Here is a 14,468-nt window from a genome sequence, read left to right as displayed (position 1 = left end):
CCCCGGCACTCAGAGGCAAGTGATTACTGGAGAATCTCTGCTTCTGCTTCCAGAGAAAAGTCTGAAACCATGAACAGAGTGTAATTCAAAGGTTCAGAATGCCAATAAAAAGAACCCACTTTGTGACTTTATGTGACTCCTGATGTTTAGCAGCTTGACTTTTTTTTTTTTTTTTGAACACTTGGGGTTGGCAATAAATGTATAGGATTTGCTACATATTGGCTGATGCTGTAAAGGGAGGAAGGTCTGACTTCCATAACTAGTGCTATGAACAAATTTACTCTGAGACCAGATGCCCCTTCTAGATAGATAGTATGATCTTCCCAGAAAAGCATCTAATTGCCCTAAGTGCAGGGAGCTCAGCAACTGGAGCAGAAACAAGGCAAGCATGTTAGATAGTGGGGGTTTCGGAGCCTTGGCAGTAACCGCAAGGAGATTGGCTAGGTCTGCTCTACATTCTTCCCTTGATCTCTCTGGGACAACTTGATTTCATTAGTTGTGTTTTTTTGTTTTTGTTTTTTTTTACTATGTGAAGTTCACAATGTCTTTTGTTTTGGGGTGATCTACAGCATCAGTCCTCTCTATCCACTGATCTTAATGTTCCTGATGGTCGTGACCCTGCACGAAAATTGATGCTTGCATTGGGTGTTATCTGTGTGACTTTGCACTAAGTATAATGAAAACGTAACTCTTCATTTTTTTGAACAGCCACAAACAACATTCAGTAACGACATCTGGGGCTTGCAGTGTTTACCATGAAATACCAGGTCAGAGGGTCCAGTTGGTAGCGCTAGGTGCCATGGGGCTGATAGAAGCCCCTGCTTAGTAAACAGGAGATCCTGGGTTATCACACTTCCTAGAGATTATTCAAGGCTTCATCCTTCAGAGAAAGCTAAAGGTAGAGTTGCTGCACCAATCTCTTCTTGAGATAAACTTCCCCCGCTTTGCTAAAATTAGGATGCTTTAGCAAAAAAGAACTTCCAATATTTCCAGTGTTCAACTTAAGGACCCCTAGACTGTGGGGGTGAATTCTTCTCTGACATAACTGTGCAGAAGACATAGTTGACCATCAGTCGAGTTAATGTGAAATTAGAGGGGATAAAACTGCTGATAATGCTCCATCCCAGCCTTGAGAGTCATCCGTTGCTCCAGGATTTTATTCCATGGATTGCATTAGGCAAGAGCAGCCTGTTAATTTCTTCGATTAAAGGGAAACAGTACCAGCAAGTATTGTAGATGAGGAAAGTCCCCTATTCTCTGAACAGAAAATGCCACAATCTGCCAGCATGGGACCCAGCATTTCCTAGGCTGCTCTAGGAGACAGGTAGCTGGGAAGAGATCTGAGTTTTTCAATCACTCAGTGAATTATTAAGAAGAATTGATATGATTTCTTCAGTTTCCCTCCCTCCTTGTAAACTCCCTCATCCTCTCCAAGTAGCCAGCAGCTCACCTTCCCCAAAATATTTTCCTCCATGCTTTTAGTCTTGAGTATTTAAAGTTAGCAATTTAAAAGAGAATGTTGATGAAATGTCAGGGACTTCCTTGATGTGCTGAAATGTAGCCTCAGGTTAGTAACAGCTAGAGCTAAGGAAAGTATGGATGTATTTTTCACAAAAAGAACCGGACTGTGGAGACATCAGCAGGAAGGAAGCAAGTACCTGCTTGTACCAGGTAGTTCTGGCTGAGGGGGGTTAAGGTAATGGCTTAGAAATCAATTGGGATCTCCCTAGGCAGGTTTGAATCCTGCTAGCTGTGTGATCCAATTAGTTTTATTTCTGCTGTCAGCAGATTTATTTTCCCCCAAGCCACAGAAACAAGCAGCCACTCCCACTTCTCCTGGCTTTTCCCATAACCCTTTTCAACCCAGCAGTTAAGAGACCTTGCTTCTAAAGAGAGGCCATTTCACATGCTGCTATGTAATTTTCAAGAAACTTTATCAGCAGGGATATCGGCAAATTAATCTAAAGAATGGGTCACCCAGCCCCAACAGAGAGACTTTGCTGGGATTGTTGTGTTAATCCAAATCCCTTCACTAAGGAAATCTGGATGGTTTTAACAGCCCCCATGAACACACTGCTGTGAGCCTTGGCAGGAATTCCCACAAGGGGCTAGCCAGAGAGCTATGCCTTTTGCCTCGTCATCTCTCTGGAGCAGTTCAAAGGTTGAGTGCATTGGCTGTTTCCTCAGATCAGTTTCATCATGCTTTTTCCCTCTGAGTGATTTACAGCATCCACAGTATTCAGTCCACAGCTTCAGACTCCTAACTGTCCCTCATGTCACAACTAAAGAGGGTTCACTGTGTTACTGTTACTGAGTTTCTGTACAAGGCACAATGATGCATTATTTGGAGGGCTATAAGAGGCACAAGTAAAGTTGAAGGCAGTTTCCAGAATTCAAAAGCATTTACCCCTTTTAGAGCTCTAGATTGTTGATTGGCTAATTAAGGCACCTGCCTAATAAATAGGAGGTGCTGGGGTCAAGTCCCACCAGTGCCCCAGTACTTACTTCCTTTCCTCTGACCTTTAGGAAAAGTTTAGATCTCCCTGACAGCACAGCAGCAAGGCTCACTCTCAGCTGGTGCAATTCACTTCATGTAGCCTATAGAAGCTGTCATCATGAGCAAAACTATTTCAGTGGGTTTCTTGATTTTTGGTTCCAATCCTGCCTGGAACTTTCGGGGGTTTCCGCCCGATATATGGACAAAAACCCTGACATATTGCTGGGCCCTGAGACTGGAGAGATTTTCAGTCCTTCTCAGGGCTGGAATTCCAATTAGGCACACTAGGCACGTGCCTAGGGGCATTGGGTGGCAGGTATCATAGGCTGGGGGAGGCTGTGCCTCCTCAAACTGCCTGGTGTGGCCTGCCCACACTCTGCTCCTAGGTCCCCTCCTGCCATTCCTGGCATTCTGCCCTGGCCCAGGCTGGCTGGGGCTTGGGGCAGCTGGACCTCAGGCTGCGCTGCCCACCTGGGGTGTTGCTGCAGCTGTGCTGCCCACTACACTGGAGTCGGAGGCACTGGGGCCATGCAGCCAGGGAGGGGACCACTGTTAGGGTGGCCAGATAGCAAATGTAAAAAATCAGGATAGGGGTGGGGTGTAATAGGTGCTTATATAAGAAAAAGCCCCCAAAATTGGGATTGTCCTTATAAAATCTGGTCACCCTAGCCACTGTAGAAGTGCTCTTGGCTAACTATGGGGTGCAGGAGGAGAGCAGAAAGGGCTGGGAGGGGCCTTGAGCACAAGGGGAAGGGCTGGGACTAACTTCTCCCACCAGCTCGGTAAATGGCTACGCATGCTATGGGCACTGGCGTTCTAGGGGTGCCTCACCTCTCAAAAACTGTGTGCAACACAAAGGTCAGCTGTAGGCACGGGGGTGCTAAAGATCCTGTGCCCAGGGGCCCGTAAGGTGTAAATCCAGCCCTGGTCCTTCCATTTTCTGAAACCTGAGTCCTTCAATATTAGCAAATGAGCTGCACAAATTAATGACCAGAGTCTCTCCCTGCACCTTGGCTGTGGGACAGGCACCTCATTCCTTGCACTTTCATGCAGCTGGGGCAGGACCACGTTTGTGATTCCTCCTGGGGGGAATAGAGAAGAGAGGCTGATGTGCACCTAACATCAGGACTTAATGACCAATCTGGAAAAGGTGGGGTAGGGGGCAGGAAGGGGAGATTGAACGAACAGTGAGTGAATGGTGACTGGGTAGTGAGCCTGAGGATTGGGAAATGTCCAGTTAGGTGAGAGGAAACATGGCCCAATACCTAGGTCCCACTGTTGCAAGCCTCAAAAGGTCAAAAATCTCTGGCCTTCCAGAAAATAATGATTTTTTTTTTAAATACTGCAGGGTGGGGTTTTTGGTCTGTCTTTGGATTTTTGAACTCCCCCTATCCATCTCAGTGTGTGTGACAATCAGTGTAGCCCAGTCTCACAAAGATATTGGGTAAGATGATTTTTGACCCCTTCTGCAGCAGCTCTGACCCCCACATCTGTCCATCTCCTGCTCAGCAATTAATTCTGCCCCCACTGCTATCAGTTCACTAGGTCGTTCTTTCATGGAAAGTTTGGATAGAGGTTTGATCACCCTTCCCTTCTCAGACATGCCGTGAGAGCCACTATTCAGGATGGCCATTTGGGGGCACAGAGTAAGGAGGGAAGGGTCAGTGCAAACAGGAAATAAAGATCTCAGAGTGGTAGCCATTTTACTCTGTATCAGCAAAAAGAACAGGAGTACTTGTGGCATCTTAGAGACTAACACATTTATCTGAGCATAAGCTTTCATGGGCTAAAGCCCACTTCATCAGATGCATGCAGTGGAAAATTCCAAACTTCAAGCGTATGCTCAGATAAATTTGTTAGTCTCTAAGGTGCCACAAGTACTCCTGTTAACACCTCTTCTATCACAGCGGGGAGGGGACAAAGGCAGCTGAGAAGGGGTGTTAAATGGGTTACAGATTATTAAACCATAAATCCAGTGTCTCTATTCTGTCTATGATTTTTAGTGTCTAGCAGAATTATGAATTTAAACTCCCAGGTTCGTCTTCTGAAAGTGGCATACAGGTTTCCTCTGAGGATGAGGACTAAGAGCAGTCAGAGGCAATTAAAGGTTGCTAGAAATGTGCCCGTAGCCATACTATAAGGAACTGCCCTGCGTGTGGGTAAGAATGCTGAAAACGTGGCGCAAACAATCATTTTGCCAAAATGTGCAATTCTGGAAAGGAAAAGTCCCATGGCAAACAGATGTTTACCTTCACAGAAGCAGATGAGCATTCATAAGAGCTATTCCTCAGTATACTGACTACTGAGCCTCCCAAGGATGAGTGGAATGTGGATTTGCTCATTAATGATCACAAAACCGTGAGTTTTTAAATCCATAGCCACAAGCCAGTGTTATGTCTGTAAAATTATACAACACTTTAAGGGCCAAACCACTTCACAACTTGAGTACTGGTAACCTATTCAGCAAAAAAACTGCAGATATGTGGTAAATGCAACTTGGACTATGTGTATTGGGATACAAAATTTGCTGGAATTTCAGGTAGTAGAAGCTGACTCATAAACTATACTGGGCTGATAGCTGTGACAAGTTTAAATTTAGTACAAAGAGTATGGTAAAGGAAGAACTAGAAGGACATTGGGATATATTTAAAGAATACAAGCGGGTATTTGAAGGTTTAAGTGCTTTCCAGGTAAGCACACCATAAAGATGAACTCACAACTACCACCTGTAATTCATGCACCTAGAAAAGTTCCAGTGACATTAAGGTACAAAGTAGAAAAATAATTGCACCACATGGAACAGCTGTAAGTAATGACAAAAGTGCAAGAATCTGCAAAATGGGTCAGTTCTATAGCAATTGTAGACAAACCAGGCTGAGATGAAATAAAAGTATGCTTGGATCCAAGACATATGGATAAAGCAATATGAAGGAAACATTTTCAATTGCTTTTAGAAGGAGAAATCACCAGCAAGTTAGCAAAAGCTGCAATTTTCACTGTCTCGATTGCCAGTAGTGGATTTTGGTAAATACAGCAGGATGACAACATTTCTAGACTCTGTATGTTCAACACACCAATCGGCAGGTACAGGTTCACCACATTTCCTTTGGGGATCTGTTCTGCTCCTGAAATGTACCAGCGTGATCCATCAGCCATTTGAATGTTTGAGGTTCTGAATGTTATATAGATGACATGCTAGTGTGGAGAAGTACCAGCTGAGAACATGATGAAAGGCTCTAGAGCATTCTAGAAGGGTGTCATGAAAGGAACCTATGACTGAACAAGAACTAATGCAAATTGGCTCTGATAGAGATAAAATATTTGAGGCATCACTTGACAGAAGAAGGTGTAAAACCTGACACCTGAAACATTTCTGCTATAACGGAAATGGCTACACCAATCAGCAAGGACGAATTGCAAAGATTTCTTGGAGTGGTTACTTACCTTGGACAATTTTATCCTCTACATGTCAACAGCAACAACTCCTTTAAGACAACTGTTGGGAAAAGATGGGGATGCAAGTTCTGCCAGATTAGGTGTTGTATTGCTGCAAAATGGAGCTCCTGTTTCTTATGCCCCTAAAGCTCTGACAACTACACAACAGAGCTATGCACAGATAAGAAAATAAATGTTGAAAATAGTGTTTAGTAGTATTCAATTTCATCAGTTTATCTACAGGGAAAAAAAGTAGCTCTGGAAACAGACGACAAGCCTCTTGAGGTCATTTTCAGAAAAGCTTTGCACAGTGCTCCACCAAGGATTCAAAGGGTATGGCTACACTTGCAGCTGTACAGCGCTGGGAGTTAAACCTGTCTTCGTACAGCTGAGTAGGGAAAGAGCTGCAGTCTGTCCACACTGACAGCTACCAGCGCACTGTCGTGGCCACATCTGCAGCATCTGCAGCAGCATTGGGAGCGGTGCATTATGGGCAGCTATCCCAGCGTTCAAGTGGTTACAACATGCTTTTCAAAAGGGTGGGGTGGAGTGTGACAGGGAGTGTGGGGGAGAGAGAGTGAGAGTGTGGATTTTTGGAGCCGACTGCAGCTGCCAAGTTCCGACCCCTCACTCACTGAAGGCGAACACCAACTGTTTTTTTCCTCACAGACCAGATAAGCAGCCACGCCAAAACGGACCCCTCCCCTCTCCCTCTTGCCCCCTGAGATGCTTCTCTCCTCAAGCTCCGTCCCTCCCCCTCTCTTCAAGCAAACACTAGCTGTGGGCGTTCCAAAGGGAGCCCCCCTGCCTTTGCTCATTCACAGCAAACAGTGGCTGTGTTTTTGGTTTTTTTTGATAAGCAGTTCCGGGTGCCCCGAGTTCACAACAAAACGAACAGAGGCATCACAACAAAACAAAGAGAGTTATCTTTACTTAAAAGGATTATGGGAAGCTTCCAGAGTCAGTTACAGCGTACTAAGATTATTCCCTGTTTACACTGGCACCCCAGCGCTGCAGCAGCAGCTCTATTCTATTTATTCCTCTCGTGGAGGTGGAGTACAAGCAGCGCTGTAGCCATGGAGATACAGCGCTGTATGTGCCTTGCCAGTGTGAATGGGGAGTAAGTTACAGCACTATAAAGCCACCAACAGTGCTGTAACTCTCAAGTGTAGCCAAGGCCAAAGATAGTTGCTAACAATTCTTCATATTAACAGGAAATTAGATACATCCCAGGGAAAGAGTTAGCAGTTGCTGATGCTTTGACAGGCAGGGATACTCATCACAATACTATGAGGAAAGAGGAGAGACTGGGAACTGCATGGATCTCCAAGGAACCAGATATGGTCAGTGTACACCATACCATGGGCCCCAACAGGCAACACCACCCCTTGCTCTCTTCTGCTTCCTAAAAGCTTTGGCTGCAGCAACAGCCCTGGGAAAAACCCTGGCCCTCCTCACCTGCCCTTGCCCAGCAGGCCACCTTTTCGGGCCTACACAGCTCCTCACATAACACCTCCCTGGGACGGGGACCTTGCCCTCACCTACCAGCTCAGCAGCACCTTTTCCCTCGCAAAACCTCCTCTTGACACCCTCCTCCTTCCACACTTCAGACTCACCTCATCACAAACTCACCCACGGCCCCTTTGGCTTTTCAAGCACCTCTGGAGGGACGCAGCTTCCCAGGCACGCAGATCCTTCCGTTCAACGCGCACTGGACAGACATTCGAAGGACAGACAGCCCTTTCCAGGAGGGAAGGCGTTGCTTCTGGACCCTGGCACACAGCAAGAATTCCTGGTACTCTTTTTCTGATGGATGAACCCTACTGACTTTCCTTTATCAAGCAGAAACTAAGGACCAACTGATGACTCTCTGCAAATAGACACAATGCAATCAGGTTGAGCCACGAGGCATGTGGCAGGATATCCCCTCCCAAAAAGAGATGCCATGACTTGGAGTCAAACCAAGGTTGCTGCAGCCACAGTGCAGAGTACTAACCACTATACGATCATGGCCAGGCGCTGGTGCAGGTGAGAGCCCAGCGGAAAATGCTCAGCTCTGCGCTCTCGGGGCGGCCCCCTACCTCGCCGGCGGCCACAGGTATTTCTCAAGTCTCCCCATTACTCTCACAGTCCTCATGCCCCTGGACAGCGTATTTCCCTTTGCAACTCTGAAATGTGCCCCCACATGCAGGTTCTGAAGCTGACTGGGGCAACCCATAGGGGCCCTGCGCTTTGGCGGTGGTGGGCCCTGTGTTTCAGGGGTATGCAGGGTCCAGGGCAGCCTGGGGGATTAGCAGGGGGCCTGGCACCGGCAGCAGAAAGCAACCCAGCCCCAGCCTGTTCTGCCCCACCAGCTCCTGGCATCACTTGGGGGAGGGGGGGCAGAAGCAGCAAAGAGGCAGGGCAAAAGCGGGACCTAGGGGAAGCAGTGGAATGGAGGCCGAAGCAGGGGTGGGAAGAGGCAGGGCTGGGCTGGGCTGGGGGCAGGGCGGAGGGGGGCAGGCTGGAGCCAGGGTGCTTGCTGCTGCTGCTGGTGCCAGGGTCCCCACTGCTGCCAGCCCTAGGACCCCTCTTAACCCCACAGGCTGCCCTGCACCCCGCATGCCCTTGAAACGCGGGGCCTGGGGTGGTTGCCCCAATCTGCCCTATGGATGGGATGGCTCTGATTAAATATAAGCCCAAACACTGGCGGAGCCAGGCTAACGTTCCTGAATATTGGTGGGCAGCACAGGCTCATATAACTCACTGCCTATGCGTGACATGCCCAGGCCAGGAGGCTGCCTTTCAGCGCTACACAGCTCCTCCCACAACACCCGCCTGTAAGATGAGGTGCTGCTAGCAGAGCTTCTTACCGCCTACTCAGGAGGAATGAGAGTGTTGTTTGAATGTGCGCTGGGCTCTAAGAGACCTGCTCTGCCCATATTACTGGGCTTTACAATCCACTGTGTACCACAGCGCTCCCTGCTCTTGCACTAGGCTTAACCGCTTTCCCTGGAACAGCAGCAGCAGCACCCCGAGTTAACCACAAGCCTCTTCGCCGCTCCATATATATATATATATATATATATATTCATTATTTACGTTATTCCTTCGGGCAGCGTGGAGCGCGGCGCCCGGGAGGTGAGCAGACGTCCAGCTGCCAGCAGCTGTACCACCCCTGGAGTGCTCCGCAGCAGAGGGAAGAAAGCCGAGTTCCCAAGTACCACAGGTCCTGTTAGGGCGGGGCGGGAGACTTCGCTTAATGTCCAAGTGCCAGGGACGCAGTGGGAGGGGAAGGCGGAATGGAGATGCGTGTGGGGAAGACGCCGGTATAAAGAATCATTTCCGCGCCCTGCAGCGGTTAGATCGCCCCAAGTCTGCTTTTGGGTGCAGGTGTCTCACGTTACAGAGGCGCTTGTGCAGCATGTACACTGCGAGCTTAGCCCCTTCCTATTGCTAGAGTTCAAGGGTCCCTGGCTGCCTTACGGGAGACCATGAGACATGCCAGTAACTTGCCCTTAGGATGGGCTTGGAAGGAGTCAGCTGGGTGCAGGTTGTAGTGCTCTCTGCTTTGTGTTAGGGAATTTCATAGAGTAGCCAGCCAGAAAGACGTTAAAGGAGATTATTGAATAATCCCTGACGTGGCCGTTTCAAGAACAAATCATGAATGTATTTTTAAAGAGAAAGGTAATTTCAAAGCAGCTATAAATGGAGTACAGAAGGGGTAAGCTACTGTCGCCCCGCCCTCCGGCATTACCCCCCGAATGCTGGCACGAACTGTGAGAACTGTTCTCTTGTCCTTCATGTGCGCGGGTTTCCTTCTCCTGTCCTCAAAGGGGTTGACAGAGCTGCTTTGGTTGGATGAAGTGACATAGAATGACGAATCACCCCTGACACCCTGGCTCTCTTCACAGCTGAAAGCTGCGAAAGGATTTACATGGCTGGCCGGTTAGCTCAGTTGGTTAGAGCGTGGTGCTAATAACGCCAAGGTCGCGGGTTCGATCCCCGTACGGGCCACAGCTTTTGCAGTTCTGGCGGTCACCTTTTTCGTTTGCCTTTGGAGTCAAGAGGAAGCAAACAACTGCTGTGGAACAAGGCGGCCAACCGGAAACGTCTCCCCGTGCAGTCACCTCACTGCTATAATGAACCGACTAACCACTAACTGCTGCAGAGCGGGGAAAATATTCATTCTCTACATCGGAGTCTTGCAGCAAAAGCTTCTGACTTTTTCGGTTTTCGTTTCGTGCAGATGTTTGTTTCCTCCTGTGCCCAAAGGGAAATGAAAAGGTTTCCTCCTTTCTTCCCTTGAAAGGCGACCTTCAGGACTGCAAAAGCTGTGGCCCGTACGGGGATCGAACCCGCGACCTTGGCGTTATTAGCACCACGCTCTAACCAGCTGAGCTAACCGGCCATGCATGCAAAGCTGGTTCACATATATCTGGTTCAGGAGAGTAGGACAAAGATCTTTTAGGACGAATGTTGAAGTGTCTATGCTATTTTCTGAGTCATTTTATTACACTTGAAACACTTCAATAACGCTTTGGAGAGCATGTTTCTGAAGAAATACATGAACTCGCACACGTGAATTGAGTGAGCACAGTTAAACAGTGCTGTGGGACCATAACCGTGGTTGACACGGGCGGGTGGCCCATTCTCTTGTAAGGGTTTGTGAGAAAAGCGTAGTGAGGGATGTTTAGAATGTATCTAATGTTCATCTAGTGATACAGCCTGGGGTAAGGCAAAAATGCAAGAATTGAGCCTTTAAAGTGCCTGGATAGAAAGAAGCAATTAGTTTACCACAGGAAGTAGTCGTGGCCGAGTGGTTAAGGCGATGGACTAGAAATCCATTGGGGTTTCCCCGCGCAGGTTCGAATCCTGCCGACTACGTGTTGGTTTTAACTAATTCCATTTTTGTTTGTATGTCTATTTCCTCTGGCCCCTAACACAGAAGTAAGCAGCCGTTCTCAGCTCTAGCTGCCTTTCTCAAAATCCTCATAATAAATTTATTATCCATGACATCAGCAAAATTACACTGTAAAATAAGAGTCCTGGCGAGAGGCTCCGTTGAGAGGATTCTGTTAATTTAACCTTTCCAAAGAGGGCAAAGGGAAGCCCAGGAATTCAATGGAAAACGAAAGCAAAATGTGAGGGATTAGAACAGGTAGGTCTGAGCTTCGCCGGAAACCCCCAGGCACTAGCACAAAGTATAACTCCTCAGATTCACCCTTTTTCATCCCTGGGGCAGCTGGCAGCCTGAATTCTTTGTTGCATCTGAAGAAGTGGGCTGTAGCCCAGGAAAGCTTATGCTCAAATAAATTTGCTAGTCTCTAAGGCCACGTCTAGACTACGGGCCATATCGGCGCGTTACAATCGATTGCTCAGGGATCGATATATCACGTCTCATCTAGATGGGATATATCGATCCCTGAGCGCGCTTAGATCGATTCCGGAACTCCACCAAGACGAATGGATTTCCGGATTCGACATGGCGAGCCGCGGACATCGATCCCGCGCGGTGAAGACGGGTGAGTAAATCGATTTTAGATATTCGATTTCAGCTACGCTATTCTCGTAGCTGAAATTGCGTATCTAAAATCGATTTTATATCGTCGTGTAGACCTGGCCTTGAGAGAGCCAAAGGATAAGCGGATGTCACCAAAGAAATTAAACTAAACTCAAGAAAAGCTGCTCTATAAAGCCATTAGCGAAAGTCGCAGCCACTGCGAATCGTCCCACACCAGCAAAAACAATGCGGAATCCCACCAGTCCCTGTGCTTGTTCCCGGTGCCCAAACGGCGTTCAATGGTAGGTAATGCCATCCGTTAGCAGTAGCCCAAAACGCTGGGTGGCCCAGCGTATGGATAAATTCGCCTCCACTCCTCATCGCCTGTATGCTGCCCCCTCCCTTTTCCTCATGTCCCCGTCAGCATAGCTGTCCTCCTCCCTCCTGCCTTTCACAATTCATTGAACGTTCAGGTATAGTCATCCCACGAGAGACGCGAGGTTTGCACGTCAGGGATGATCGTTGTATCTCAGCCATATTGCTGTGCTATGTGCGTGTTGCTCAATGCACTCCGCGAAAACGCGCCAAGAGGTTTCTGCCCTCTACAAAGGGAGTGTGACTGTACTCTTTAGCACACTTGGCAATATGTTTTCTGGCCCATCAGGCACTGGGTTCACGAGTCTTTGAGTAACTTGTGTAGCTGAGGAACACACTTCCCCGTGCATTTCCGCTCCTGGAAATCATGTAGCCGTGGTCCATGGAAACACAGGCAATCGTTTAAGTGATCGCATTGTGGACGAACGCAACCATTATATAACATCAGGTTCGTAATACGGTTTAAACACTCGAAGTAAGTGCAGTGTAGACGTAGCCTATTTCTTCTTTAACAATTCACTCCTCCCCCTCTGGCTTTGCAGCACTCACCCTACCTCCTCACTGTCAGGGTGTAAACCCTTGCTTGCCCCTCACTCACCTTGAGGAACAGAAATGGCATTTGCAGACATAGAAACGAATTACGGGAAGCACAGGCATTAAAAGCCACACAAACCAGCAAAGTATTGCCGCCTCAGCATACCTGTATTCCTTTGGCGTCATTGCGCCCATACTACACGCACTGGTCACCTGGCTCACTGGTAACTCAATCTGTTTATCCCTCTTCGTTGCAAATGCGGAAACCCCTCACAAGCACAGCGGCAAGGCTCACCCCTTGCATGGGAGAATCACTCCGGAGCCCTGACAGCTTACTGTACTTATCAGTGAGCAAAGCAATACAGTTGAGCCACATATCACACAACAGATAATACGAATAGCTAAAATCGGTTTTGTAAACTGATATTATAATTCGATTTCATGTGCCACACAGCACAGATTCGCGTGTGCGTCCATGGTCCGAAGCAACAAGATGTTCTGAAGCGCTTGCTATTGTGGCTCTTCCGTAGCTATCCATAGTTCCCGCAGTCTCCCCCGCCCCTTGGATTCTGTGATCATTATGTCGTCCGGGTGTTGCTGTAATGTCTCAATGTCTTGCACCTCCTCTGGGAAAACATCCAGCTGACATACTTTCGTGCCGTTTTCCCTGGATGCCTCGGCAGACGCCATAGCCAGGTCAAACGAGACCGTTCAGCTTTTTTTGTTTCCAGCACCGTAGTGAATGGATCTGGGACAGAGAGGCGATACTCCGGCGCTACAAGCACAATTCAACTTTGCTTTTGCATGATAGTAGAGATGTCTGATTTCGTGTAACCGTTTACTGCGGAGTAAACTGGCATGAAAATGCGGTTATCTCTCCTTTTTGTACTGTCCCTGCGCTATCATGGTGCCCTGGCTGAAATTGGCAGACCGCACGCAAAGCAAAATGCCCCTTATGTTTCTAAAAATAGATCACTCCTGCCAAGAATACGGAGGCAGTGTTTGGAGGACCAGTTCAGAGACCCAAGTGCCTGTCTCAGTATTCACAGGGGGTGCCCCTGCAATACCCCACCCTGCTCCCTTTCCACCTTCCTGGCTCGTGCAGTGTCTCCCATTTGTGTCATGAAGTAATAGAGATTTCAGAATAAGAAACACTGTTAGATGACATAAAATGAGGGGGAGGCAGCCTACCAGCACGATGATAGTCCAGGCAGGAACATTAAGTCGTGTGGGGAGAGGACACCAGCATGCTGCTTGCTATGAAGTAAGGCAAGTCAGAACTTTTCTTAACATAGAAAGGGGAGACTGATTGAAGCTCGCCCGTTGCTATATGAAAGACTGTTACCAGATGTTTGTACCCATTTCTAAAACTAATTATATAAAAATATTAATAATATTTTAAGATTTATATTAAGATGGATACGGGATCATCCCCATTTTACCTGGAGCCCCTGGCCGCCTCGCTAACCGGCCAGCCAGGAGCACTCACAGGCTGATGGCAACATATGGACATCATAGTCAGTGTACATCTACCCCAGGAAGGGAGTGAGCAGGACTTCCTTTCCTCTCAGTCAATCGCGTCTAACCAGTGGCATTGCAGTACAGATAGGGTGACATTGAAAGAAGTCAAGAATGATTCTTTCCCTTTTTCTTTCACGTGGGGGGGGGGGGGAAGAAACTTAGGAAGCTATCCTGAACCACGCCAGACACTGTGTTTGAACCTACAGACATTGGGAGCTCAGCCAAGCAAGAAATCTTTTCAAGAGACGCTGTGACTGGGATAGCTGGAAAGTCCTCAGTACCCTCCTCCCATGAGACGTTCATTAGTCTCTGGCTTCCCGACATTGTGACCACGCGCTGTGTATCCTGCGATTTTTTTTCAAATGCTTTGGCATTCGTCGTAAGCAGCTGATAGAACAGATTTGTCTCCCCTACAGCGATCAGATTCCAGTATCTCCCGTACGTCCCATGCTGGAAGCTCTTTTTGGATTTGAGACTGCATCGCCACCGTGCTGACAAGACTCCACGCTGGGCAACAGGAATGCAATTCAAAAGTTGCAGGGCTTTTCTTCTACCTGCCGCGCATGCCGGTAGCATGCTTGTCCAAGCGGTCAGTGGTCACTGTGGATACCACCCAGAGGCCAA

General features: G+C 48.0%; 1 long non-coding RNA gene and 3 other non-coding genes across 4 annotated transcripts in view; 2 read left to right on the top strand and 2 right to left on the bottom strand.

Moving 5' to 3' along the window:
- LOC142047739 (uncharacterized) overlaps positions 1–14,468 on the bottom strand; it is an 87,584-nt gene that overhangs the window by 57,811 nt on the left and 15,305 nt on the right. The window lies entirely within an intron of this gene.
- TRNAI-AAU (transfer RNA isoleucine (anticodon AAU)) lies at positions 9,855–9,928 on the top strand. Its single transcript has one exon. It is a non-coding gene; the product is annotated as a tRNA-Ile (tRNA).
- On the bottom strand, positions 10,249–10,322 carry TRNAI-AAU (transfer RNA isoleucine (anticodon AAU)). The gene has a single exon. It is a non-coding gene; the product is annotated as a tRNA-Ile (tRNA).
- Positions 10,717–10,798, top strand: TRNAS-AGA (transfer RNA serine (anticodon AGA)). Its single transcript has one exon. It is a non-coding gene; the product is annotated as a tRNA-Ser (tRNA).

This window comes from Chelonoidis abingdonii, chromosome 1 (genome assembly GCF_003597395.2).
Source record: "Chelonoidis abingdonii isolate Lonesome George chromosome 1, CheloAbing_2.0, whole genome shotgun sequence".
NCBI lineage: Eukaryota > Metazoa > Chordata > Testudines > Testudinidae > Chelonoidis > Chelonoidis abingdonii.
Note: the sequence above shows the minus strand (reverse complement) of the source record. Positions and strands in the feature narration are given on the sequence as shown.